Source organism: Humulus lupulus, chromosome 3, assembly GCF_963169125.1.
Source record: "Humulus lupulus chromosome 3, drHumLupu1.1, whole genome shotgun sequence".
In the NCBI taxonomy this organism is placed as follows: domain Eukaryota; kingdom Viridiplantae; phylum Streptophyta; class Magnoliopsida; order Rosales; family Cannabaceae; genus Humulus; species Humulus lupulus.
This window is the reverse complement of record NC_084795.1, coordinates 136,271,483-136,288,744: the sequence shown is the minus strand read 5'-3', so window position 1 is coordinate 136,288,744 and position 17,262 is coordinate 136,271,483. Positions and strand designations below refer to the sequence as shown.

Below are 17,262 nucleotides of genomic sequence, written 5' to 3'. Positions count from 1 at the left end.
TATAGACATGTGTTATGGTATAGCCTACGATAACACTTTTGTTGTGTTATTTTAATAATTAGATAAATATTTCATTATGCTATTTATAAATAGATTATATAACAATTTTTTGTACATATAAAGTAGTGTTATGATACACTTTATAATAACACATTTTCTGCATTATAGAAAATAGTTTGCATAGCATAATTTTATGCTTATAAACGAGGGTTATTGTAAAAGATACAATAACACTTTTTTGTATTATTCTAATATTTGGATAAGCTTGAAATATTATTATATAACACTGTACATTATAAGTATTTTTTATTGCTTTAAATCAAACCCGCTTCATTTAATATACTTAAAACACCCTTAAAATTGTACAAATATATTTTTGAGTACCGGTACAATTTAAGAAATGTATACAAAGTTGGTAATATACATTCTTTGATTCTAAAAAATTCAACCACAAACTTTGTCTAGCATTGCTCCAAAGAAAGACATCTCAATATACCTGCACATTGCAAAAAAAAATAAGTCATTTAATCATTAAGAACATTAGACTTGTCAAAGACAAGCTTATAAACAATCAATCAATTACAAAATGTCAGAAATAGAAGTCATGCTTACAAGTATAATGTCTGAACTGGCCACTAAAAGAGGCAAAGACGTTCCACAAAACTGATTTATTAGGGAGAGTAGACCAAGAAAAAGTAAGAGCAGCCTCATACTTAGAATAGTCTCATATCTTCAATAAAACCAATAAGCAAAAACATAAAATGAATGACCATCACCACGATAAATAACTATTCAGGGAATGACCAATCATATCTCATTCAGTTACTCCATTCAGGTAACTTTAGCAAACCAATATATATCATTTAAAAAAAAAATTATACACCTACACAAGAAAAGACAAAAAGCAACAGTGAAAATTAGATCCAGTACTAGCATTCCAAAATAAAAAACAAAAATAGCAAATTAGTAAAAAATAAAAAACAGACAATGCTACAAAAAATGCTAACTAGAAGGTTATCATAGTCTACACATACGCCATTAGTTTTACTTGGTAAAATGGCTAAATATATAGAAAAATAGAAAATAACCCAACAACTAAACACAGTTCAATTACAATTAAGCTACTCAACATATTTAATTGTCCGTACCAAGATTGTATCTCCATGTAGACAACAACTAATTATATCTCTTATTAAGACTCCTGGATCTTTCTCTTGCCATTGATTAAATATGGTAACAATTTATCAAATATTTGACTCACAAGGATTAAAACAATTAATCATTTAGGTCAATGTTTCCAAGGAAAAAAAAAGACTGTCACTTAAAAAAAAACCACAACTTAAAATATAACAAAAATACCAGTCCCATAAGAGAAATCTTCCAATGCCCAAAAAAGAGGCAGAGATTAGCTAAGCTACTAATCAATCCCAATCAAATATTATAAAATATAATTCGGTAAGTAAGCTATGAATTAATATAACTTGTTTAATAAAATATAATAAAAGACACTTGAAACTATCCTTAGAACACTTGAAACCATTTGCTAACTAAATTATAGTTTGGTTTTGCAATTCTCAACCTAACTTATTTATTCCCACCATCATAATTAGGATGCAGGTTAGTGATATAACAAATAAAAAAACAATAACATTTCAAGACAAAATAATCAATAGTCAATTACAAACTAAAGTGACATTTTGTTAATAAAATAATCAAGAAGAACCTTCCGCAATATTAAAGTAAAAATCAAATAAAACAAACATTAATATTAGATATATGTTACTGGAGAACATAATATCAACACACTTAAAATAACCTAAAAAATTAATTATTTTCCTCACCAATAAAAACTCAGGAGCAATGAAGAGGATAATCAAAATTGCAGGTGGTAGGTATGAGGCACGCGCAGCATAGAGTAGAAATCACTAGTAAAAAATATATTATACTTTTTTGAACAAAAACAAAGCCTATATGATGCAAAAATATATTATACTCAAACTAAGATAAGGGCAAATGAATATTGATTTTTAAATTTGTTTACAAGACTATTTGATGCAAAAATAGAAATACCAAATAAATACACAAGATGAGGAAAATTAATCACCTAACTTAATGTTCATTCTAAACAAACTAGCATCTTCCCATTCTTTCAAGGATGTAGAATTTGAGAGAACTAAAAAACAAGGTTCATGCATGCATTAATTTAGAGTTGTTCAACCTATTCTTCAATATGAAATTAACTAGCAAATGAGGTAACTAACTAGGCATGGAAGTTATAAAACTTAGTTGGATCTATCCGTAGCTTTTGATGGGCACTAACATAAATTTTGTTTTCCATTTAGGAAATTGTTGCTTAACGAAAACAAACAAAACTTGCATAATTTTTTTCAAAACATATTTGCCCTCTATAATACTACTTTTCCTATGATATATATGTTATAACTAATACAACAATTGCAGTAGAAATAAAACACATAGCACAATAGAATAAACCATCAAGAGTTACCCTAAAAGTTTTATCATTTGTAGCAAGAAATCACAAAAGAGAAGCCGAAGCAGTAAGAAATGGATTCTCACTATCACATGTATTAACCAACAACAAAAGATGTATCACTAATGACAATTAAAACATAACTAATGGCTATGTCTGGTAAAAGCTTGAACTCATATAGTAGAACACTCTAATAAAGTCCAATAAATACTTCAAAAACTTAGATCAAATGATTTACTCCTGTTGATGCAGTTCTTCGCCAACAGGTAATTAAGAAAATAAGAGAAAGGGATTAGTGCTTAATAATGAATCGAAATTGATGAATGATCTTTTAATGGACCGGTGACACAAATACGTTTTTTAGGTGGTTCGAAGGTTAAAATCCTTCTACTCCACCAGCCAATGTTATTGCTATATGCCTGATATTCTTTACAGGGTATTTCCTTACACAGTAGAATCCAACCCATTGCAACTCCCAGGGTCTCCATATTTATAGGAGAGGGCACCTGGGAGTTGGTAAGGGGGGTTCATCCCGTGACCTTCTTACTTATCATGTCATTTCTGTGACATTCATGATTAATTCCTAAAACCTGACATATGAAGTGTGGTCTAATCAATAGGTAAAGGGGGATAATGGACCGCACGACACAACCTAGTCGTGGGTGTCTGGATACGCACGTTCATGCTGCGTGTCCGAGAAGTCAGGGATATATCAGACACGTGATGTCTAATATATGCATGTTTACCTTGCGTGGTTGACTTTATAAAAGGTCATAGCCTCCAACTCCAGCTCGTACCACGAGCTGGATGCCTTCTCGACCTGTGGCCTTCACAGTCCTGACTTGGTCCTTAAGTAATCTTGGCGAACCTTTGGATACCCTGAGCTAACAAGGTAGGACCTGACGACAACAGCTCCAGTCATGGGGGATCCACGTGGCTGATATAATTTAGGCCATATCTCTGCTCGCTAATAGCCCGTTGGAAAATCAGGGCGTACATTTTCCCCCCAAGCCCCTGCTCGTGGTACACAACGTCGTGTAGGGCCATAGTAGGGGAATTTGGGCTTCCCCATGAACTCTTCATATTCCACATTTTACGCAGGCGCCAAATATGTGGAACATCGTGGTTGGTGACGGTACATCTTCCGAGAACCACATTAAATGGCCTAGCCTATACTCAGCCGTTGTTTCGCCTTTTGAGTGGAGAGCCTTGGATCCCACATCAAGACAATCCAACGGCCCTCCTCACGTGGCCTTTCACGTATATAAAAGGGGTGGCCACCTTATGCATGGGCCACCCATTCATTTGAAAATTTTCAGAATTTTCCTTCTTCTTCTCACCCTTAAAAAGCCCTCTTTTTCTCCCGATTACCATTTCCAGCATCCCAGAAGTTCAGGCGCAAGGGCTCCCTTGAAGCTTTGGTATCAACTACTCCGACGAGGCCCCAACCCAGACGACCCCTTCATCCTCTTCTCAACCAGAACACTCCGTAAGTATCCTGACTGTGCATATTTTGAATTTCTTTTTACTGTAGCCTAGGTAAATAATTCCTGTAGCTACATGCAAGGTTTCGTTGGTTTTTTGTGGGTACGAAGGGAGAAAGCTTTTAGGTTAGGGCATCGCTTGTAGTAGAAAACAATATAGGAGTATGGTTTATAGGGTGCATTTTCTGGGGAAATTTTCTGGGTAGGATTTTTGGTATGCTTGTTAAAAATATCCAGTACTTATGGTGCAAAACTGGGTAGCTTAGGGGAGACGCTTCACAGGCGGTTTTGCACCTCTTGCCTACTGAAACTTTCCTTCCAACGCAAATTTTTATCCTGACCCTCCTGACACACGAATTTCGAGCAATCGGGGATCTGTTGGGAGCACAAGCGCGTGTTCGTAGAACCGCGTGGTCTAACTCTCCACGGGCTTAGATTACCTCAGCTCGTGTAAAGGAAACACCTCTTTTGATTCTCCCTTATGCTTAGGTCGCCTTTTTTGAAATTTCTTCTTTTGTTCGCTAGGCGACCAAATGGGACCCAAGAAGAACGCTCCTAAAAGGATCACAGGCAGCTCGTCCTCCCAACAATCCAAAGGGAAAAAGGTGATGACAGACTCCCCAATTCCTGTCTTCAGGCTGGCCGTGGAGCAGGAGCTCGAGGTGGTGCCCGATGCTTTCTTCAAGGCCAAGAGGATCATCTCGAAGATCACTGACCAGGGGAAAGTGAATAAGATTTTCCTTTCCCACAACATCGAACTGGGGAGGGGCGCTCTGATCGCCCGACCTCCCGCAGAAGGTGAGCGGAGCTGCGCGCCGCTCGACGAGGAGTTCACGGCCTGGAGTGATGAGCACTTCAAGGCTGGGGCTTTCCTCTCGCTGGATCAATACTTCGCCGACTTCGTCAACTACGTGAGGTTGGCTCCTTTCCAGCTCCCCCCCAACTCCTATCGTTTGTTGGCGGGGTTGAGATATCTGTTCTTGGAACAGGAGTGGGAGGTCCCTACTCCGGCAGATATCCTATATTTTTTCTGCCTCAAGGCCAGCCCGAAGCAGTGGGGGCGAGGCGATGAGTTCTATTACTTGACCCGGTTTCCCAATACGGCTGCGGTCATCGAGCTGCCCAGCCACCCCAACGACTTCAAAGACCAGTTCTTTATGTCCAAGGGGTTTCACAACTGCAACCTGCACTACTTCAACCGTCCTCGTAAGTATCTTTAATCCTTAGCTCATAAGTTAAGTATCGGTTAGCTCCCCCTATATCCATTTCTGACTTGGAATAATTCTGCAGCCATTTTCGCGAGGACAGATAAGTTTGTGATCCTCGGGAGTCAGTACGAGACACTGGTAGGCTTGCCCCCCAGTGAAAAGGACTATCGCCAGCTCGTGACAGACGAGACGATGCTGGCATGCAAGGTGATCTCTCCAAGCCAGACTTTGAACCTGAGGAGACCCCGGGTGCCTCCCCCAGCTCGCGAGTTTAGGCCTATCCCCGAGGAGGAGACCGCGGGGGATGAAGATGAGGAGGACGAGGTGCCCCTCGTAAGGACGAGGAGGAAGCGGGCGTTGGAGGTCGCCCAAAGAACGGACGAGGAGAGGATCCGGTCCGGAGCAGCTGCAGGTCCCTCCGGCCAAGGTAACCCATATCTGTTTAGGAACTTAGATAGGGCCACTGCCAACCCCCGGCTAGCTAGGATCAATCCCAAATAGCTCATCCAACGCCATCGAAGTGACCCAGACCTCGATATAACCCTGCTCCATTGTGTCGACCGGCTCGTGTTGGATTACGAAGATAGCCGCCCTAGGGGTACCATAGTCATAGACAACACCCTAGCCTTTAGGTCGTCCTTATTTGAGGAGTATGGGACCAACCTTCGGTCGTGGCCATCACTCCGGGAGGGTACCGTAGCTCCGAGTCTTAGGCAATACGTAGAAGAGTCTAGTCCTGAGCCAGTCTCGGACCCAAAACCCGCGCCAGCTCGAGAAGTAATTGTCTTAGATTCCCCCGCAGAAGCTCCAGGGCCGATGTTCGTGACCATAGATTCCTCTTCTAGCTCAGGGGGTAGGATTCCTTTTAGTATATGTACTTGAGTTTCGCTTTTTCCCCTTTATTTTTGTTTTTGCATGAATGCTTACTTGTATACTAATGTTGTCTTTGTTTTGCCAGAGGATATGTCTCAGCCCGGGAGCAGAGATCTGCGAGCTATGTTTGCTGGAGGGAACTCCTCAGCTAGGGCCTCTGGGCCCAAAATGAAGAAGCTCCGGGTGGCGAAGAAAGCCGCTGGGACCCCAATCAAGTCCCCTGCAAAGGGGAAAGACCAGATCCCAGTTGCCCAGGCCAAGGAAACTGCCCCTCCTGCGGTAGTGGAGAATATGCCCCCACCCCCTCCGCGAGCTCCGGCCTTTGTCCGGGACACCGGGGCGGAGCTCGGGGCCTTGGCAACTGGGGCCTCCGAGGTGCGCATCCCGGTGGACTCCCAGGCCCTGGAGAAGATTCCAGACGTCTTTCGGGGAACGGTGTATGAGACGGCGAGCTACGTCGTTGACCACTTCTACGGCGCCAAAGAAAGGGACCTGCAGGCTATCGAAACTAGGAGCCCGGAGGGCGTGATGGAGTCTTCACTGGAATGGCTCTAACGGTAAGCTGGCTTTCATTTTGTACTCTTTGGGTTATCATGCATCACACATTCTTTCTACTTCTCTTTTTTTTTCTAAGGCAGTTGCCTCTCTATTTTTGTAGAGTGTCCTGGCTCTTCACCGGAGCATCGCCAGGTCCAAGGATCGCCTCGAGGACATGAGGGGCAAGCATCAGGCTTTTCTGGCCGCCCATCAGACTACTCTGGCCGCCCTGAAGACTGCCCAACAGCAGGAGCAGGAGGCCAAGGGAGCCTTGGCGGCCGCGCGAGCTGAGCTGGACGCGTCCCGTCCTAAGCTGGAAGAGGCCGAGGCCAACAAGGCCACCCTAGCCGCTGCGACGGCCGAACTCGAGGAGGCCAAGACAGCCCGGACCGCGCTGGATGCTGCAAAAGTCGAGGCCGAGGAGGCTAAGGCCTCCTTGGAAAAAGAGAAGGCGGCTTCCAGCTCCGCCATGGAGGACATGCTCTACCACTGCTGGGTCTATAACTCGGACGGCGATTTCTCCTTCTTGGGAGCGGACGTCTAGGAGCCCTTGCTGGAGGGGTATAAAGCTCGCCTGCAGCAGGAGGCACCTTCTGAGACTGCGGAGACTTCCACAGTGGCTGAGCAGTAGGGAGAGACGGCGACCTCAACAGAGCAGCCCGGAGGAGCCTAGGGCCTTTCTTTGTTGAATTCGTTTATTATTATTACCCTCATTTATTTTGTAACTTTTGTATGAGGTTTTTCCACCTCGAGACAATTGGTTTTATCAATTTTTACTTTTAATTGGTTCATTTCCTTTTGCCTCTACGTATTTTGGTCATTGCTTTAAAAAACTTAGTTCGTGTTAATTCTTGACTACTATTTCGTGCTTTTTAAGAAAAACAACGATCAATCAATTTGAATTAACTTCTAAGTTTTATGACCTGGTTATGTCCAGGAACTTAGTTTGAAAACTTAGTTCGTGTTAATTTTTATCAATATCTCGTGCTCTTTAAGAAAAACAACTATCAATCAATTTGAATTAACTTCTAAGTTTTATGACCTTGTTATGTCCAGGACCTTAGTTTGAAAACTTAGTTCGTGTTAATTTTTATCAATATCTCTTGCTCTTTAAGAAAAACAACGATCAATCAATTTGAATTAACTTCTAAGTTTTATGACCTGGTTATATCCAGGGTAGAGCTTAGTTCGCGTTAATTTTTATCAATATCTCGTGTTCTTTATGAAAAACGACGATCAATCGATTTGAATTAACTTCTAAGCCTTTAAGGCGACCTGGTTATATCCAGGCACCATATGCCCCCCAAGTAACTAGGAAAAGGTCTTTCGTGGTTACATTAGATTACACTTGAAAATATATTCAATCATGAACGAAAAGTTAATTCTCATTGCTCAATACATAACAAATGGCCTTTAAGCCTTACAAGGGTGTCATTGATAATATCTCTTCAAATGGATGGCGTTCCAAGTTCGTGGGATTGCCCCTCCATTGAGCCGAGCTAATTTGTAAGTTCCTTCTTTAATCACCTCGATGATTTGATATGGCCCTTCCCAATTTGGTCCCAATACTCCATCTTTCGGATCCTTACCGGCCAAGAACACTCTCCTAAGGACCAGGTCGCCAATGTTAAAGGCGGGCTTTTTGACTTTTGAGTTGAAATAATTAGTGATTTTTTGCTGGTAATGTGTGAGATGAAGTTGCGAATCTTCTCGTCTTTCATCAACCAAGTCAAGGGAAGCGCAAAGTAGCTTGTGGTTGCGGTCCTAGTCATATGCCTGGATTCTATGCGAAGGTACCTTAATCTCCACAGGGAGGACTGCCTCGCTCCCAAAAGTCAGGGAGAAAGGAGTATGACCTGTAGGAGTCCGATGCGAGGTCCGGTATGCCCATAGAACCTGGGGGAACTATTCTGGCCAGACCCCCTTGGCTTCATCTGGTCTCTTCTTGAGGCTCTCCTTTAGGGTCTTATTGACGGCCTCGACCTGGCCATTTTCCTGAGGATAGGCCACGGACGAGAAGCTTTTCATGATTCCATACCTTTCGCAAAATTCGATGAATAGGTCACTGTCAAACTGAGTCCCATTGTCGGAAACGATTTTCTTGGGCAGCCCGAATCGGCAGATAATGCTCTTAACCACAAAGTCGAGGACTTTTTTGGAAGTTATTGTTGCCAAAGGTTCTGCCTCAGCCCACTTCGTGAAGTAGTCGATGGCCACCACAGCGTATCGGACCCCGCCCTTTCCAGTAGGGAGGGCGCCAACCAAGTCGATTCCCCATACCACAAATGGCCATGGGGAAGAGATCATCTTCAGCTCGACTGGGGGAGCTCGGGCAACTGTGGCGAACCGCTGGCACTTGTCACATTTCTTGACATACGAGATCGAGTCCTTGGACAGAGTGGGCCAGTAATACCCTTGCCTTAAGACCTTTAGGGCCAAGCTTTGCCCCCCAGTGTGATCCCCACAAAAGCCCTCATGCACTTCCTGCAGGATGGCCTTTTCTTCTCCTGGAAGAACACATCGTAGGAGAGGTAGGGAGTGCCCACGTCGGTATAGCACCCCGTTTACCACCGTATACCTTGGGGCCTGGTACAGTACCCGCCGCGCATCATTACGTCCTTCAGGTAGCTTCCCCTCGATGAGATATTCAAGGATGGGGATCATCCAGGTCGGCCTGGCGTCGATCATCTCGACCTCCGCCCCGACTCCTTCTATACTTGGTTTCTCCAAGAACTCTACCAGTACTAACCTCAAAGCCTCCGTCTCCCCGGAGGTGGTGAGATTGGCAAGAACGTCTGCGTTAGCGTTCTACTCCCGAGGTATCTACTTGATTGAGCCTCGCTCAAACGCAGACAGTTCGACTTTTACCTTTGCCAGGTAAGCAGCCATCTTGGTTCCTCGTGCTTGATATTCGCCTAGCACCTGGTTTACCACGAGCTGGGAGTCACTAAAGCACTGAACGGAGCACGCATTCAGCTCATGTGCTACTCTTAGCCCGGCCAGCAAAGCTTCGTATTCGGCCTCGTTGTTGGAGGCCTTGAATCCGAATCTCAGCGCCGAGTGGAATCTATGTCCCTCAGGGGATATCAAAATGATTCCAGCCCCGGAGCCGTTCTCATTGGATGAGCCATCCACGACGTCTGGGCCGAGGTGACCTGGGGTGAGTCTTCTGCAGGATCCTCCCGGAATCCTGTGCACTCTGCAACAAAATTAGCTAGGGCCTAACTTTTTATAGCAGTTCGTGGGGTGTACAAAATCTCGAACTGACTGAGTTCGATCGCCCACTTTAACAGGCGTCCCGATGCTTCAGGTTTTTGCAAAACCTACTTTAAAGGTTGATCGGTCATGACGTGTATTGAGTGGGACTGGAAGTACGGCCTGAGCTTTCGGGAGGCCATGATAAGACAGAATGCCAATTTTTCCATCAACGGGTATCGGGATTCAGCCTCGAGAAGTCTCTTACTGATGTAGTACACTGGTTTCTGAACCTAGTCTTCTTCTTGGACCAATACGGCACTAGCTGCATCCTCTGTGACAGCTAGGTAGAGAAAAAGGGGCTCTCCTGCCTTTGGTTTGGACAATATGGGTGGTTCGGCCAGATGTGCCTTCAGGTCGAGGAAAGCACTTTCGCACTCCTCTGTCCACTCGAATTTCTTATTTCCTCGGAGCAGATTGTAGAATGGCAGGCACTTGTCGGTGGATTTTGAAATAAACCGATTTAGGGCTGCCACCCTTCCTGTTAGGCCTTGGACGTCTTTGTGCGACCTGGGTGAGGGAAGCTTAAGCAATGTCCTGATCTTGTCGGGGTTTGCCTCGATTCCTCGGGTATTGACGATGAAACCCAGGAATTTTCCAGATGCAACCCCAAAAGTGCACTTCTGTGGATTAAGCCTCATGTCGTACTCCCGTAGTATCTTGAAGTATTCTTCCAGGTTGGAACATGGTTATCGGTAGTCTTTGACTTGACCAGCATGTCGTCAATGTACACTTCCATGTTCTTCCCGATCTGGTCGGCGAACATTCTATTTACTAACCTCTGGTATGTAGCGCCGGCGTTCTTCAGCTCGAATGACATGACCTTGTAACAATAGACGTTAGTCGGGGTCATGAAGCTAGTGTGTTCCTGGTCCGCCGGATTCATGGCGATCTGATTGTAGCCTGAGTATGCATCCATAAAGGACATGAGCTCGTGCCTCGTCGTGGCATCCACCAATTGGTCAATCCTTGGCAAGGGAAAACAATCTTTGGGGCAGGCTTTATTCAGGTCGGAGAAATCGATGCAGGTCCTCCATTTCCCATTGGGCTTCGGGACCAGCACGGGGTTGGCGACCCAAACCGGAAACTTGGATTCTCGGATAAAGCCGCATTTCTTGAGCCGGGCTACTTCTTCTTCTAAGGCCTCAGCCCGAGTTGTTCCTAGGCGCCTCTGCTTCTGGGACTTTGCAGGCATGCTTTTATCCAAATGAAGGGTGTGCATGATGATACTCTGACTAATTCCCACCATGTCCTCGTGTGACCATGCAAACACATCCAGGTTACCCTGCAGAAACTTGATCAGCTCCGCTTTCCTCTTGTTACATAGGTTTTTCCCGAGCCTGACCATCCGTGAAGGATTTTGTGGATCGATGTTTACTTCCTCGAGCTCTTCAATAGCCTAGAGCTTGGACTTATCCTTGCCTATTCGGGGGTCAATATCCTCACTTAAGATGATATTTTCCCCTTCGGCGCTCTGAGGTTTTTCAATCTCAGGATCAGTTAAAGGTTCCTGAGATTCCTCTCCTCCACCTTGGATGGCCATCGCTAGCTGCCCGGGTTTTGATTTTCCCTTCATGGAAATGCTATAGCATTCCATGGCAGCGAGCTAATCGCCACGGACCGTGCATATTCCCGTGGATGAAGGGAATTTCAGCGCGAGGTGGCGAATAGAGGTGATGGCCTCAAAAGCTATAAGTGTGGGTCGGCCCAAAATATCATTGTACGCAGTGGGGCACTCGATGACCACGAATTCGAGGAGTTTGGAGACTGTCCGAGGTCCTTCTCCTAAGGTGATCACCAGGTCGATCGTCCCTATAGCCGCTGATCCTTCGCCCGAAAAACCATACAGCATCATGGAGGTCGCCTTCAGCTCGATGACGGTCAAACCCATCTTCTCCAGTGTGGACCAAAATAGAAGGTTTACCGAGCTCCCATTATTGATCAGCACTCTCCTAAGCCTCGGATTAGCGAGCTGCACTGCTACAACTAGGGGGTCGTTATGAGGGAACTGAACGTGGTTGGCATCTTCTTCAGTAAAAATAATTGGTTGTCTCTCCAATCGCTGCTGCTTTGGCAGACGCTGCTCCGGGACGAACTCTACTCCGTTATGCACCTTGAGTTCGTTTACGTACCTCTTCTGGGCACCCCTGCTCGCGCCAGCCAAATGCAGACCTCCCGAGATTGTGGATATCTCTTCTCTTATCACTGGAGGATGGACGTCTTGATCTACCCGAGACCCGGGCTGACTGACCGGGACTTCCGGAGCAGGTCGACTTATTGGAACCCTGTTCCGCGCGTACTGAGCCAAGGGGTCGACTCTGATGAGAGTTTCAATCTCATCTTTCAAATGCCTACAATCATCAGTATTGTGGCCAACGTCGTTGTGGAAACGGCAAAGCTTGGAGGTGTCTCTCTTCCCCTTCTGGTGCTTTAACGGCTCCGGCTTCTTCCAGGGTAGACGAGTAGAGTTCGCTAGGAAGATGTTCTCCCTAGAGTGGGTGAGCTCTGTATAAGTCGCGTAGACCGGCTTAAATTTGTCTACGGACTTGTTCTTCTTTGGGCCGTGCTGGTTGCCCTCGCCGTTCCCCTTTCTTTTGCCTCCACCGAACTGGTTATTCTGTGTAACGTTCTAGGTCACCGTCACGACCTCCGTTCCCACTCCAGCGAGCTGCTCAGGGACCTGGCTGGTTCCTGTAACTGAGGCTTGGGCTTCCTCCAAGTTGATCCATCCTTGGGCCCTATTCAGGAATTCATTCACTGAGCTGACTCCCTTCCTTTGTATTTCTTTCCAGAGTCCCCCTCCGACGAGGATTCCAATCCTCAAAGCCTTGAGCTTGGAACTGTCATCTGTGTCTCTGGCCCGAGCAGCGACGTTCGCGAACCTGCTCTGGTAAGCCTTCAGAGGCTCGTCGGGTTGTTGCCTCACGTTAGCCAGAGAGTCGACCTTGACGCGGGCAGCCTAGGAGGCTCGGAATGCCCTTTTGAAGTCAGCAGAGAAAGTCTTCCAGGAGCTGATTGATTGTTTCTTGCTTTGTTTGAACCACTGTCTAGTTGGTCCAGTCAGTGTGGAGGGAAATATCAGACACCTCAGCTCAGGGCCAATGTTGTGGGCCATCATCAGGGTATTGAACATCCCCAGATGATCCGACGGATCTCCGTCTCCGTTGAATTTGGACAGGTGCGGCATACGAAAATCGGGTGGGTATGTCGTTGCTGCTATGCTGGGGGCGAAAAGCTCAAGCTCGTCCCCCGAATCATACTCGTCTTTCTCTTTCTCCGACAGGAGCTTCCTCATTAGCTCCTCCATTTGAGCAATGCGCTCAAGGGTTTTGTCCTGATTTCCTTGGTCATTCCGGGGCTGATCGACAACTCTGGATCCATTGTATACGTTTGGTGGGTTACTGCCCCTCCTATCCTGAGATAGGTTATTTGGGGCATTCCCGCCGTTACGTACCTCGGACAGGTCTCCCCCTGAGCGAGCATGGCTGCCACCTCCTACTGGTTCCCCTCTATGAGAGTTAAGGCAATCTCGTAGGTTGCCCCTCGAGGTGGCTTAAGGACTTTGCGCCGAGCTTAAGCGTTGACGTAGGTCTCCCCAAGAAAGGCCACTCCAGCGACTGCCGGTCCAGTAGCTCCCGTTAGAGAAGCTCAGAGTCCGCCTTTGGGGGTGAGGATCCGGCTCCCTCTTGGCGCCCTGCTACGTCGGGAAGGTCCTGCGGATGGCGGGTTTCTCCTGCTGCTTCCATAAGCTGGAATATCTCAGATGGGCCGAGGAGGAGATGGATATCTTATTGGTGATGGAGGATGCCTGACCGGAGATGCAATCCTGGTTCCGTTAGGGCGGATCAAGTTAGGTGGGGGCCTTTCGGCCCTGCCCACCTGCGGGTCCCGCGTCTGGTGATCTGGACGAGGTGTAGGATGACTGGTGGGGATGGGCTAACACTGTGAGCCCTCCCTGGATCTCCTTCTGGAATTCCCTCGAGTCCTCCTAGGCGCGCTCGAGGCTGGCTGGGAGCTGGGAGTTGAAGTTCGGACCGAGCGGCTATACTGTTGTTCGGCTCTAGGCGTTTCTTCGAAGTTTGCCTCTCGACGGTGCGATGAGGGAATAGAGTTGGATGTCGGAGGTCTGTCCGAGCGGCTAGGCCTGGACCAATTACCCCGGCAGGGCTTACGAGTCTCGCCTTGCCTCTTTCCGACGTTAGCGTCGGTTGTAAGAGAGGGTAGTCGGGTCAATACCTCCTTAATCTGCTGACTAGCTTTCGCCAGTTGGCTCCTCAGCTGAGCGTTCTCCATTTCTACCGCAGTGTAAAAATCAGGGTTTTAATTAGGTGGCCGGGGTGCCGAACTTCCAGTGTCATCCTGGCCAACCGGCTGCTTGCCCGGCCGCTGCTGGACTTCAGGATTTTGCTCAACTGAGATGGTGGCATGATGAGCCTCCTTCCCATCATGTTGTTCCGCCTCGTTACCGTGTCTTGATCGAGTGGTCACCATAGTTGGATGTTTGCGATGGCACCAATCTAACTAGCTCTCAACGAAAGCACCAAACTGTTGACGCGGTTCTTCGCCAACAGGTAATTAAGAAAATAAGAGGAAGGGATTAGTGCTTAATAATGAACCGAAATTGATGAATGATCTTTTAATGGACCGGTGACACAAATACGTTTTTTAGGTGGTTCGAAGGTTAAAATCCTTCTACTCCACCAGCCAATGTTATTGCTATATGCCTGATATTCTTTACAGGGTATTTTCTTACACAGTAGAATCCAACCCTTTGCAACTCCCAGGGTCTCCATATTTATAGGAGAGGGCACCTGGGAGTTGGTAAGGGGGGGTCATCCTGTGACCTTCTTACCTATCATGTCATTTCTGTGACATTCATGATTAATTCCTAAAACCTGACATATGAAGTGTGGTCTAATCGATAGGTAAAGGGGGATAATGGGCCGCACGACCCAACCCAGTCGCGGGTGCCTGGATACTAACGTTCATGCTGCGTGTCCGAGAAGTCAGGGATATATCAGACACGTGATGTCTGATATATGCACGTTTACCTTGCATGGTTGAATTTATAAAAGGTCATAGCCTCCAACTCCAGCTCGTACCACGAGCTGGATGCCTTCTCGACCTGTGGCCTTCACAGTCCTGACTCGGTCCTTAAGTAATCTTGGCGAACCTTTGGATACCCCAAGCTAACGAGGTAGGACCTGACGACAATAGCTCCGGTCATGGAGGATCCACGTGGCTGATATAATTTAGGTCATATCTCAGCTCGCTAATAGCCCGTTGGAAAATCAGGGCATACAACTCCAAAAAAGGTATATATATAAATATATAATGTTAAGTTGTTTATAACAACTTCAATACATGATTCTGTCAATATAATTAAACCAATTCAAGCAAATACAATTATTTGTAAGAAGATAATACATAATTCTAGATAAAATCTTACATCAATGCCCATATAATAGTGACCTAACCATCTATCAATACCAAGTAAAACAATTCAAACAACACACAATATGTTTTCTTCCTTATATCACCGCAACACACAAACAAATTTTTCAGAACCTACTTCTCTACGGATGAATATTTAAGATATTTAAACTCCTCTAAGATTTGTATGATATTAATAAAAGAGTTAAGAGAAAATATTTGCGTACCTCTTGCAATTAATAATCAAGTTAATTAACTTTTCAATGCTCCTTGCCAATTCGATCCACAACCTAAAGAATATAATCAATATCTAAAAGATTAATACAAAATTTAAATTAAGTGATACAATAAGTAAAAAATTTCAAAGAGTACAAACAAACTAATATCTAATGTTCCGTGCTTAGAAAACTTTAATCAATATACTTTCAAAGATATTTACACAATAAGAATAATCAATTCAATTAGGGGTCATAATAATTTATCATTCATTAACGATTTCTGTCTATATAATTATTAATAAAATAATTATAATATGAAGAATCATACACCAACAATCATATGAGGTCAGTATATCTTCCAACCATTGAAATTCTAACCTGTAATAATCATGACAATTAATAGCATGCAACGAGTGTCAAAGATATGAGAGAATCTCAAACATTGTCTAAAAGCCTATTGTATCATGCAACTTCTCACAATGTTTTTTTCTAGCAGTCCAGACCTTCATATCAGGCTCTCTAGCAATAGCATTATTTGCATACACATATCTTGAGGTACCAATCTTAGATTTGAAAGAATAGCTTTGAAGTTCAAAAAATTACATTGTTTGCATACACACATATCTTGAGGTACCAATCTTAGACTTGAAAGTTCAAAAAATTACCTTGTTTGTCAAACCAACGCATTTATCTCAGAGCTCAAATATATATACCTGCAAAATTAATAGAGTAGGCATGATGACCCTAAACTAGTAAATGGTAAAACAAAAATAAAGCTATCCTCAAGCCAAATAACAAACCAATAACAACAGCACAAGTTCCAGTAAAAAATGTTCTTCATACCCACATGCTCTTCATATCAACTATATGAATAATATAATAAAATAAATGCTCATATAATATTTAATGAATGCAAGCAAACAAGAAAAGCTTGATCATGCAAAGTGCCATAGACTGCTTGGCAGATGGCACAAACTTGATCCTACACAATAATTGATTCATCTGCCATTGATGCCATTTTCTGCATGAAGAAGTAAGCAATCCAATTCATGAATCAAGCTTTTAAAACTCATGAAACAACTTCAGTTACTAGTTCAAAAATTCAATCGTGTCCTGAAACTCATGAAACCAATAATCCTTTTTCTCTTTTTGTCCGCATCTCTCTGTACCCCACGCATGTGCATGCCTGTCTTACTTTTACATCTACTACCGTACTATTAACATACTTTTCTTCTTTCCAATTTTTCTTATTATTATTATTATTATTATATAGATTCTAATAATGATAGTAAATAGAAAAAAGGCATCTCTCTCTCATGCCTACAAATCAATCACTACAATACAATGGTATTTAATGGTGCCTGCACATACACACTCTCTCTCTCATCTATATATGTGTATGTGGAAATCAGTGAGAAGATCATTTATAAGAAAGGTCATCGAGATCCCTCTTTGTCTCTTAGCTTCGGACAACTCCTTTCTCATAATTGCACTTTTAAATTTCCTCATATCTTTCACACACATACACATATTTATTATGTGTATGAAAAACCTCTCTTCTCCACCTTCTATAAATATATGCCTATCAAGATGAATTAACTGCATTAATATTCATCCACAGAAAAATGGTTATATATTTATAGTAATATGTGTTTTTTCTAAGCATAGCATGTATGGAATAATGAGTCTATTATTTATATTATATTAGTTTTTGGAGTAGTGTGTGTATTATATCATAAATGTGTATATATCATGATGCAGAG

The 17,262-nt window shown here is 44.2% G+C and overlaps 1 long non-coding RNA gene across 1 annotated transcript; it reads right to left on the bottom strand.

Annotated features, from left to right (window-relative positions):
- Nucleotides 1-307: 307 nt before the first annotated feature.
- Nucleotides 308-16,597, bottom strand: LOC133821367 (uncharacterized). The gene is made up of 4 exons (XR_009887516.1): nucleotides 16,165-16,597; nucleotides 15,509-15,571; nucleotides 613-730; nucleotides 308-496 (listed from the first exon to the last, which is right to left on the bottom strand). It is a non-coding gene; the product is annotated as an uncharacterized LOC133821367 (long non-coding RNA).
- Between the last annotated feature and the right edge of the window lie 665 nt (nucleotides 16,598-17,262).